The sequence below is a fragment of the Gossypium arboreum genome, chromosome 12, assembly GCF_025698485.1.
Source record: "Gossypium arboreum isolate Shixiya-1 chromosome 12, ASM2569848v2, whole genome shotgun sequence".
NCBI lineage: Eukaryota > Viridiplantae > Streptophyta > Magnoliopsida > Malvales > Malvaceae > Gossypium > Gossypium arboreum.
This window is the reverse complement of record NC_069081.1, coordinates 18,533,876-18,543,849: the sequence shown is the minus strand read 5'-3', so window position 1 is coordinate 18,543,849 and position 9,974 is coordinate 18,533,876. Positions and strand designations below refer to the sequence as shown.

General features: G+C 35.6%; 1 non-coding gene across 1 annotated transcript; it reads right to left on the bottom strand.

Annotated features, from left to right (window-relative positions):
• Positions 1-9,600: 9,600 nt before the first annotated feature.
• LOC128286143 (small nucleolar RNA R71) lies at positions 9,601-9,707 on the bottom strand. The gene has a single exon (XR_008276688.1). It is a non-coding gene; the product is annotated as a small nucleolar RNA R71 (small nucleolar RNA).
• Between the last annotated feature and the right edge of the window lie 267 nt (positions 9,708-9,974).

Here is a 9,974-nt window from a genome sequence, read left to right as displayed (position 1 = left end):
CGCCCGTGTGCTTTGGGACACGCCCGTGTCCCCTATTCGTGTGGGATTTCTAAAAATTGTTTTTCATTTTGAACCTACAGGGGTTTTTACACGGTCGAGCACATACCCGTGTCCTTGGTCCGTGTCCAAAGACCTAGACATTCTATTTATGACGTCATCACTCATTTAGGGGCACACGGGCATGGCACACGCCTGTGTTCTAGGCCGTGTCTCTACCCGTGTGTTTACTACCATGCAAACTATCTTAGAAATTTTAGGTGTAGGGGACACACGGCTGAGCAACATACCCAAGGGGCTAGCCATGTGTCACGCAAAGCCTAGACACATGCTCGTGTGTCTACCCATGTGGACCTTTTTGGAGGCTATTTTCCAAGCTATTAGTCACCCTCAATCACTCATACATTCAAACACACTTTACAACATACAACATGACATATTTATACACTCTAACATTTTACACCATGGCACTCTCACATCTTTATATTGTCATCTTTTTGCACCCTTATTTGTTACACCATTTAGAGGCATTCCACACCAATTTCATGCATTATTAGACTTGTTACCATATCCTCAAATTGTGTAATCATGCACATAGTCATTTTAAGTCATTAGGTCATCCTTTAACCTTTAACACTTAATCTACACTTTACCATATATTCATCAATCAACAGCATACCACATCATTATCATGCATTCACCAAGCAACAACATACCCTCCCATCAAGACACTAACATATGCATGTATGGGTAATTGGATTACAACCCAAATGATCAAATATGAGCCATATCACATGGCCATTACAAAAGAATCATTATCATCATAGGCCTTCACAAATTGGCCAAATAACATGACACATATCATAAAATGACCAAGTTCCTATACATGCCATACTCAAAATAATAATTTCACTATACCCAATAGTCTTTTGATAGTGTGATCGAAAACTCCGACGACTTCCGATCCCTAAGCTAGCTTGGTGGAACTACAAAGAATGGAAAAGAGAAGGGAGTAAGCATTAAAGCTTAGTAAGTCCACATACAAATAATATGCAATAGTGATAAACAATTAACATGCAAAAACATGATAACATATACATAAAGATTATTCTTCATTCAAACCTCTTTGCTTATTCATCATATGCGTATACATACTAGCTCCTCTTAAATCGATCTTTATCAAAGCATTACTCATAGGTTTTGTATATGTACCTATACTCATCGTGAGTATCAATAACCATACCTCTTTCATATGCCCTCATCGGGACTTCCATTACAATTGTTACATTATCTGTTGAACACTCGAAGTACTATTGGATACGCAGAAACCTTGCACATAAGTGCCACATATATAAACGTAGCCGAAGTTACCACATAACATGTAACACATCCATAATGAACTCGAACCACTCAACGAGTTCGGATGTTACATGAATCGCATCCATCATGAACTCAGACCACTCAACGAGCTTGGATGCTCGCATCTATAATGAACTCGGACCTCTCAACGAGCTCGGATGCTACATACCTCACGAACCCGGACCACTCAATGAGTTCAAACTTTTTAGTTCCTAGTGACATGTCACTTGTATCCTAAACTATTCCTAAGGTTCAAACAGGGTTTTTCCTCTATTGCATATAGTATCTCCATCATACTTGCTTGTAACGTCGTGGATAACGACCATAATAATATTCATGCTTTCATAACAATCAGCAAGCATATAACTCATAATTACAATAAAACATTTATTACAATATATTAAAGCATTAAAACATACCACAATGTCACATTATTTGCATATGTCCTTACCTCGGTACAAAACGATGATAATCAAGCCTAGTCGTCGTATACTTTATTTTTTCCTCGATCAAGTCCCGATTCATGTTTTTCTTGATCTATAATGCCAAATTTAACTTATTTATTATTCACATTGTTGAAATGGGTCCATAAGTCAAATTTTTGCAAATTTATATTTTTACCCCTAAACTTTCACATATTTACGATTTAGCCCTTAGGCTCATAAAATGAAATGCATGCATTTTCTTGATTACCCAAGCTTGGCTGAACCTCTACTATGCTCATATCCGCCCATATTTTCTTTTATTTCACATTATTACTTCTCACTCTTACACTTTTACAAACAAGTCCCTTGTTTAGGTGTTTTCACTAAAAATCGCCTAATAAAAGATGTTCACCATGCATCAAACATTTATATTCCTCCATAAATCATCAAAATACAAGAATGTCATGCATGGGTAGAAATGGGTATATCATGTTACCCGGACTTCAAAAATACAAAGAACATTAAAAACGGGGCTAGGGAACACTTCTATTGAGCTTAGAAATGTTGAACAAAACCCTAGCTATGGTGTGCTTGTGATTTTCAATAGCGAAGGAGGAAGATTGACACATTTTTGGTTTGATTTTCCCTTTTTATTCTTTTAATTACCTAAGGACCAAAATGCCCTTAGGGTTTCTCTTTCCAATTTTTTTCTATGCATGTCCATTTTTGTCCAAAATTTTAGAAATTGGTCAAATTGCTAATGAGGAACTTCTAGTTCATAATCCAATGCAATTTCATGCTTAAAGCTTCTAGAATGTAAGTTTTGCGCTTTATTCAATTTGGTCCTTAAAATGCAATTACACATTTTATGCATAGAATTTCTTCATGAAACTTTCACACAAGCATGCATTCATAACATAAACCTCATAATAATCATAAAATAGTTATTTCTATCTCAAATTTGTGGTCTCAAAACTACTATTCTGACTAGGCCCTAATTCGGGATGTTACATGATCAATGTCGATACAAATGAAGGTTTACAAAAGGCAATAGAAGTTAAAGTACTAAAATCTATTCTTTATTTAGGGGGTTTAAAAGCTCCTAGAATAGACAACTTTTGTGGACTATTTTATAGAAAATTATGGGGGATTATTAGTGAAGATGTTATCATTGAAGTGAATAGGTTTTTCAGAAAAGAAAGGTTGGATACTAGGTTGAATGAGATTGACATTGTATAAGCGAATCAACCTATGCAATATTATGTATAATTTTTTCTCAAAATTCATGGTTAATAGCATGGAGAGTTATTTTGAGAATTGATTGACTAGTGAAATTGTAGGCAAAAGATAGATTCATGATAATGTAATTATAGCCCAAGAATTGTTCAATCATTTGAATTTGAAAAATAGAGGGAGGAAGTTTGAGGTTGCCTTGAAATTGGATACAATCAAGGCATATAATAGGGTAACTCGGAGTTTTCTAGTGGAACTGTTAGAATAATCAGCTTTAGTCATGGTTGGATTTTTAGGTTAATAAAATGTGTAAGGTAAAACAAGGATGAGTACTTTGGGTACCAAAACTCTAGGGTAAAGCAATGATGAGTGCTTTAGGGTACATTATTGATAGAATGATCGCTAAAATCAATGTTGGAAACAAACAATCATTATTAGTTGTTCGCAAAGAAATTTTTATCATGTTTGTTGCTAGTCTCATTCCAAATTATATGATGGAAAACTTTAGATTTCTTAAAAGGCTTTGCAAAGAAATTAACTTAGCAATTGCTAATTTTTTGGTAGGGGCAAACATAGGAAGTGAGAAGTGTAACATCCCGAATTAGGGTCTAGTCAGAACAGTGGTTTCGAGACCATAAATTCGATATAAAAATAATTATTTTATGATTATTTGATGATTAATGATATGATTGCATGTTAGTGTGAAATTTTCATGAAGAAATTCTATGCTTAAAGTGTCCAATTTGACTTTAGGGACTAAATTGAATAAGTTGTAAAACTTGTGTTCTAGAAGCTTCAAGCATGAAATTGCATTGGATTATTAATTAGAGGTCCTTAAATAACAATTTGACCAAGTTCTAAAATTTTGGACAAAAATGGGCATGAATAGGAAAATTTTGAAAGAAAGGCCTTAAGGGTATTTTTGTCATTTGGTAAATAAAAGAATAAAAAGGGAAAAATCAAGCAAAAATGATGTCCATCTTCTCCAAGGGTGCCAAAATTTGGGGGAGTCTCCATATCTAGGGTTTTTAACATTTTCAAGCTTGATTGTAAGTGCTCCCAAGTCCCGTTTTTAATGTTCTTTACATTTTTGAAGTTGTCATCAACCGATCTAGCTATTTCTACCATTATTTTGGGCTAGGGTTCATGTATGAAATTTGACCCATGTGTGACATGGTTGTATTTTGATGTTTAATGGAGGAATATGAATGTTTGATGTGTGATAAACATCTTTTGCTTAGTGATTTTTAGTGAAAACACCTAAAAAGGACTTGTTTGTAAAAGGTGTAAAAATGAGTAGTAGAAATGTGAAATAAAGGAACATGTGGGCTGATATAAGTTAGAATATGAATCGGCTAGGCTTGAGTAACCAAGAAATTGCATGCATTTCATTTTACGAGCCTAGGGACTAAAGTGTAAATAAGTGAAAAGTTAGGGGTAAAAAGGTAATTTTACCAAAGTATGTGTTATGGGTCGATATGAGCAATGTATGTATTGAACAAGTTGAATTTGGCGTTATAGATAAAAAAAAAAAACATGATTCAAGTCTTGATTGGGGAAAAAACAAAGTTTACGAGGATCAGGCTCGTTTCTATCATTTTGTACCGAGGTAAGTTCATTTGCAAACAATGCGACATGTACCATACTTTAAATGCTTTAATATTGCATGTATGGTAAGTACATACATATTTAATGTGATGTTGTATCATGTGTTTATTGCCTAAATTGTATTATGAATTATGCTTGACAATTCCATGGATATGTGACTGGTGCTATGAGTATTGAACTCGAAGTTACGAGCAAGTTCGACAGAAATGTGATATTGAAAAATCCTATTTGAACCTTAGGAATAGTTTAGGATACAAGTGACATGTCACTAGGAACTATGTGATCTGAACTTATTGAGTTATGGTTTGATTTCATGATATATGTGACATCTGAACTCATTGAGTTGTGGTCTGAGTTCATGATGTATATGGCACATGTTTTGGCATCCAGGTATTAATCTATTATATTCTACTGGTGGCTGTGTAGTCTGGCATGCATTACAGATACCCGATAGACTATGTAAGCAGACCCATGAGTAGCTCAAAAGCGAGCAACATGTGATATGTGATATGAGGTAGCATTGGCTACATACGAGGCACTTAGGTGCGAGATTCCGTTGTATCCGATAGTATTTCAAGTGTTCAACGGGTATTTCTAAAGGAATTTCAATGAGTAATCTTGATGAATAAATCAAAGACGAGAAAGTAAGTTATTATGTGCAAGTGGCACAAGTATGTACATTGAACTCATAAGAATGACATGAGATATGATAAACTTGTGGTAAGAATATATATATGAAGAATGAGTTTAAGAGATTTGGTAAAATGCAAGATTATTCTCATTATGTTAACTATATGATTAATACTTATTTAAGTTGTATTTTATTTGCATGTGAACTTACTAAGCTTTAATGCTTACCCCCTTCCTTTCTTTTTCTTATAGTGTCGCCAAGCTAGCTTGGGGATCAGAAGGCATTGGAGACTCAATCACACAATCAATTGAATATTTTGGTATAGCTAGTCTTATTATTTTGAGTATGGCATGTATAGGGACTTGGGTTTTTTGTTATGTGTCATATTGATTAGCCAAATGAGTTGGCTCATGAAAGTATTATGACTATTTTGTATATGGCCATGAGAGGTGGCTCATATTGATTATTTTGGTTGTAACCCTAAATATTGTTGCATGCATGCAAATGTGCTTATACTTTAATATGGATATGGTTCCTTATGGTTAATGAGTGTGATGGATGACATGTATGTTTGGTGTATGAAATATGATTAATGTGTAAGACAATAAATGTGGTGCAAATGTGTAACTTGAAGTAGGTTTGTAAAGATGATAGACAAATATGAAATTTGTGTGGAATGCCATATGATAGCATGATAGTTTGAATAGGTGATATGTTAACATTACTAAGTCATAATTTAACCATGAATGTGAATGCTTGAGTAATGAAATGTGCCATGTTGCCTGCCATGAAGGGAGTGTAAGTATGCGAGTGTTTAAGGGTGCCAAATGGCTTGGAAATTGCCTAGATATTGTCCACACGGTTAGACACACGGGCTTGTGTCTAGGCCATGTGTGACACACAGTCCGCCCCATGGGCGTGTGATCTAACCGTGTGTCCCCTGCACCCTAATTACGCAAAACAGAATGCCTAGTAGTAAACACACGGGCATAGACACGGCCGTGTGTCTCAACTGTGTAAAAGACACGACCTTAGAACATGGGCGTGTGCCCAAGCCGTGTGAAGTCTACACTTAATTTTTGGAATTTAATTCACCACACGGCCTAAGCACACGAGCGTTTGACTTGGCCTTGTGACCTTATTTGGTTGTTGACGCCATAGTTAGAGGGTTACATGGGCTGAGGACACGGATGTGTCTCAAGCCACACGAGCGTGTGTAACTACACAGCCTACCCGCACGGGAATGTGACTCCTCAAAGTAGAAAATTTTCTAAGTTATCCTAAAGTTTTCTAAGTTATTGGTTTAGTCCCAAACTACCTTCGATGTATTTTGGGGCATCGTAGGCCTATGTAAGGGACACTTTGCATATGTATGAATGAAATTGATTTGAACGAAAATTTTATGGCCTAATTTTGTATGTGTACTTGTGTTAAAGTCTGGTAACGCCTCGAATCCTGTCCCGACTCTGGATACGAGTAAGGGGTGTTACAAGAAGGATTCATTGAAAGGTATGGAGCTTATTGACAGAAGAAAGGAAGATGGTAGAATATGGTTTAGGGATCTAGAGACATTTAATCTTGCTTTGTTAGCAAAGCAGGCATGAAGGATATTGTAAAAGCATAATGCTTTTATGGGTCAAAGTATTATGAAAGTTTTACTTTCCTCATGGGAATGTGATGACAACAGGTAAAGGGTATAAAGCCTCATGGTCATGAAGTAGATTGGTGGATGGTTTGAATATGCTGAAGGGGTTAATAAGGAGGCGAGTGATGAATGGGAAGAGTGTGCTAATATGGGAAGATTAATGGATTATGATGTGTATGTTAATAAGATTAACCATTTTAGGTTGGTGGATTCCGACTGTGCATATAAGAGTGGATGAAATTATAAACAGAGAGGAAATTTTGGGATTTGTTTACCATTGGGCACTGATTATCTGTGATGGAAATAAGCATTTTATTAGTATTCTAGTAGAGGATGCTAATATGGGAAGATTAATGGATTAGGATGCGGATGTTAATAAGATTAACCAACTTAGGTTGGTGGATTCGGACTTTGCTTATAAGAGTGGATCAAATTATAAAGAGGGAGGAAAATTTGGGATTTTTCGGCCATTGGGAACTGGTTATCTATATGGAAATAAGCTTTTTTGAGTATTCTAGTAAGGGATACTGATGAACAAGTCATGTTAATTTGGCTTGAGCATAACACTAGTTCACGTACAGTTAGGTCTGGTGATTGAAAATTTAGAAAGCCTTTGGATAAGAATACGATGCAGAGGCCCTCAACTTCTCATGTTTTCTAAGAACATCATTTGGAGATAGATTTGGAAAATGAAGATTTCTTGTAAAATGAACGTGTTTTGTGGAAATCATGTTTATCAGTTGTTTTTTAGCAACTTTAATATATGGAAAAAGAACTAGGATTAGGTCTTTAAAGTACAACATATTTGAGGAGGAAGATAAGGCTGTGAAACACTTGTTTTTATGGTATGGTTTGGTCAATAGGTGTGTTTTGAGGCCTGTTGTGTGATTTGACACAATTCATTGTGGCAAATTAATATCTTTTCGACATTTAACGAGCTTGTTTTAAAGGGTACTTAGGGAGGAAGAAATCCAATCCAAAGCCTATATAAACACCCTAAGTGTGACCTTGAAGGGCACCGCTCTTTCCGAAACATTTCTGGAATACAGTACCACACGCCGAAAATTACTTGAAGAAAGCCAGACGATCCATCTCAAAAGCCGGAGCTACTCCAAGACTGAAGATCTCTATCAGAATTCCTTCAGGGGTTTTAGAGTTTTCTTTATGTTTTGTTTTTTTCATACTTTTGAGATGTACTCTTATTTTATTATGAACTAAACCCCTTAGATACCTAAGGGGGATAAAACTTATGATGGATTTTGTTATTATTATCTGAACTGTATGATAAATACTTGATTTGTTCTTAATTATGTGTTCTTAATGCTTGAGTTAATATTCCAGGTATTAATTCTTGATTTGATGTGCTTATGCAAAGGAGGAATAGACCCTGCCTAAGAGTAGATTTGGCATAATTAAGCGGAGTTGATCGAACGCCTAAAAATAGGGTCACGAGATTTTGCTGGATTAGGGTTAAACCTAATATGGGAGTCCATAGAGTGATTTACTGCTTCCCTAGGGGTTTTAATTAAGAAAGAAATTTCGATTAATTCAACTGAGGGTTAGACGTTATTAGTCTCGAAAGGGATAATAACATAGGTTAGGGAGTCTCACGGATCAAGTCAAATGAATAAATTGTCCAATTCAAAGTCAGATAACAAGTGAAATCTAGGTGGATTCCTCCTTGGGTGTCGTCTTTATCAATTGCTTTTCTTCAAGTCTTTTTCCAAATTTTCTCTTTACTTTAATTAAGTTAGTTAATTAGTTTAAATAACTAGTTAATTAAAACAAACCCTTTTATTCTTAGGCTAGATAATAAAAAGATAGTTATTACTAGTACTTTTGGTTTCCTTGGGTACGATATCCCAGTCTTGCCATTACTATACTATTGTTCGATAGGTGCGCTTGCCTTTTCTTCGTGATAATAGTTAGTTTAGGTTTGATCTTCATTATAAATATTTATTACTTGTTATGAATCATGCGATCAAGTTTTTGGCACCATTGCCGAGGAACTAAAATATTAGGAACACTAAATTTTTATTACTTTAGCCCCATTTATTTTTCTTGCAATTTTATTTTATTTTATTATTTATTAATTTATTTTTTTTCTCTCTTGGCAGGTTTTTATAGTTTTGACTAGAAGAAACCCATCAGGACCATTGCTCTTTGACGAAGAAATCGATCGCACAATTCACAAAAATCAAAGAGAAATAAGGCGTAGTTTACGTTACACAGAGAACGAGCGAGAAGACGATACTCAAACCCCAACCGAAGAGATGGCCAAAAATCCAGGCGATCAGCTGCGTCCTGCAATTGCAGCTAATCAAAATCTTGCTCCACATACTATGTATGACTATGCTAAACCCTCTTTAACAGGAGCTGAGTCTAGTATAGTTAGACCTGCTATTGCTGCGAATAATTTCGAACTAAAACCTAACACAATTAAGATGATACAGCAGTTTGCTCAGTTTGATGGTTTGCAAGATGAGGATCCCAACACACACTTGGAAAATTTTCTTGAATTTTACGATACATTCAAAATCAATAGCATTTCTGATGATGCCATTCGTCTTCGGTTATTTCCCTTTTCACTGAGAAACAAAGCTAAACAGTGGTTGAACTCGTTACCACGAGGGTCTATCATTACTTGGGAACAAATGACCGAGAAATTTTTACTAAAATATTTTCCGCCAGCTAAAACGGCTAAATTGCGTAGTGATATCTCTTCTTTTGTACAGATGGATTTAGAAAGACTTTACGATGCATGGGAGAGATACAAGGACTTGCTGAGAAGGTGCTCTCACCATAGATTACCGCTTTGGCTGCAAGTTCAAACGTTCTACAATGGTGTGAATCCCTCGACAAGACAAATGATTGCCGCAGCTGCTGGCGGAACCATGAACAATAAAACACCGAAAGATGCCTATGAATTCATAAAGGAGATGTCACTGAATAACTATCAGTGGTAAGTTATGAGGACAAAACCAACGAAAATAGCTAGCATCTATAACATCGATTCAGTCACCATGCTCTCAAATCAGGTAGAACTTCTCAATAAAAAGATTGATAGTTTTCTTGT